Source organism: Macrobrachium nipponense, chromosome 31, assembly GCF_015104395.2.
Source record: "Macrobrachium nipponense isolate FS-2020 chromosome 31, ASM1510439v2, whole genome shotgun sequence".
NCBI lineage: Eukaryota > Metazoa > Arthropoda > Malacostraca > Decapoda > Palaemonidae > Macrobrachium > Macrobrachium nipponense.
The window spans coordinates 23,017,544-23,019,831 of record NC_061093.1 but is presented as its reverse complement, the minus strand read 5'-3'; the positions used below and the strand labels follow the sequence as shown (position 1 = coordinate 23,019,831).

The 2,288-nt window shown below is 40.3% G+C and overlaps 1 protein-coding gene across 2 annotated transcripts in view; it reads right to left on the bottom strand.

Annotated features, from left to right (window-relative positions):
- Positions 1 to 2,288, bottom strand: part of LOC135206691 (bestrophin-4-like) — a 514,714-nt gene that overhangs the window by 193,351 nt on the left and 319,075 nt on the right. The gene's annotated exons all lie outside the window — the stretch shown is intronic.

Sequence of the window (2,288 nt, the reverse complement as noted above, 5' to 3'; positions counted from 1 at the left end):
GATTTTCCCGCTGTCAGTCGTTCATCTTTCAACAGATATCGTGACACTAGGAAAGTTTTCAACTGACTTGGTGTATGTTAGGACCTCCGCCGAAAACGATGCTCGAACGAGACTTGTATCTTTGGGGAAAGAACGAAACATTTCGGAAATTTAAAGGCGACGTTGCAACTCGCATCTCCCTCTACTCGAAGGTAAATCCCACCACCGACTTATCGAGAAAACCTTGGAATATGAGCTCCACATAAATACTTTTTTTTATATATATATATTAAAATTCCCTTCCGCTTACACACGATAACTGTATCAGTGAAAGCGAGGCGCTAAATAAATCCTTGATGCTTCAGTCGGCAGTGAACCTATCAAGAGGGATCAACAACTGACAACTTGTTTCAATACAAGCCCGAATATTCTACACTCAAATGATCTAAAATGCATTAAAATTTCTTCCTTTTCTAAGCTTTAACCCATTCTTATATGGGGTCGCATTCAAATGAATGGAATTTCTAAATCAGAGTGAGTTCAACCACAAGAGATGGAAGGAAGTTAGTTTCGTCAAGGTGAAGACCTCATAAGGAAATGTATCACTACGGAAGACAGCGACCACTGTTGGGTTCCCTTTCAACCGCCTCTCGGCGCCCACTCCCCTACCCCATGGCACCCCACCCTAACCGGTCCTAGTACGTCTGGGGTAATCGGCACATGCAATACCTGATACCTGGACCACACCCACCACCCACCCACAGGAATTATTATTATGGAATTCAGTCATTTACTGACCTGAGACTGGAGGCTGTTGCCCGAGTGACGAATCTCTCACTCACGATTTGCGTCTCAAGCCTCACTGTGACTCGTTTATTTTCCCACTAGACTCCTACCATGCATTCCAGAGGCCAGGAAATTGTGTTTTTTCGTAAACAGCTTTTAAGCAGACGTATGGATTTCCGTGCTACTGAAGCACCGAGTGTTTCTAACATCGTACTAATTTATGGTAGGACGCTGCATTGACAAATGTGGTTAATTAAGCCATTTACTCTTAGAAAAAAGACCATATTAATTTGCTTTAGAAAATTTCGTATTGCCCAGGATAGGTAAAATGACATTTAACTATAAGTCACACAAACCATTTGAAAAGGTACAGTGGAGGATGGTTGGGTGGCTAAGCGCAGCTTTAACCTCATTGTCTTAAGTAAAAAAAAGTTGTGAAACACATATGGTAACGCAAAGTACTTCCAAAAAATAGGACGAAGTTTGAAGCCCTCAGTGCTTTGGTGGCAGGGAAATCCTTAAGTCAGTTAAAAGTTGGTTACGAAAAGCACTACCGCATAGGAGGCCCGGTTTAAACTTCTAAGCATTATATTAATGCGTTTTGGAATAAGGTGATCTGAACTATGCTCAGCTGTTCTCGAATTAACCTTTGCTAAACGTTACAGTGAACTTTGTTACTCGAAAGCTTGTTATTGACCGAGTTTAAGTCATCACCAGCTGCGTCATCATCGCCTTCATCTTCAATGTTAAATTACATCACACGTCTAAACTGTTCAGGCAATTTTCTCGGCGTTGTAGACATCGTCGCAATGACGCTGCTGTTTGTTGCAATAGGATTCGTGGATGTTGCTTTTGCCTCCATTGATTGAGATATTTATTGGTTACATCACTGTGGCTATCAACTTTACAAATAACTCTCTATCATCTACACTATAGCTCATAGCTTCCTGTTCACCGCACCGTCAATTCAAAACTGAATCATGTTAGACCAAACTAAAAGTTATTAAGGAAGTGCGCAGGGGAGGATTTAGAATAAAGTTATCAGTTTGTTTGTTTGTTGTTGTTGTTTTTTTTTTTTTTTTGTCAGCCATTACTATTTAAAAAAAACGGCGGAGAAAATAAACAAATTAGTAACAACCAGAGAGTTAATGAAAGAACGAAAGACGAGGGAATGCTAAATAAATTCGCAGCAATGATTGAAAGTGCTGTTATGGAATAAGATACGGACTGTTCGTGAGGTGCAATGTTGCACCGTTGATGTCGGAAGGTGAAAAGGAACTGCAAAAACTGGTGAAAGAATAGAAACATTTCTGAGAGGAAAGAGTCAAAAGTGAGAAAGTGAGCGCGGGCAACAAAAACTTTAATTTTCAATGGATACAACAATAATGAAGTGGTCAATTTTGAACAAGATAGTGGAAGAGTAGAATTGATAGGGTAAAATCAGAAAAGGGGTGCGTCCTCAAATAACAGAAGCAAGGAAGGCATTAGAAGATAACCCGGAAGTTTTGGTGGAAAAGAAGAGT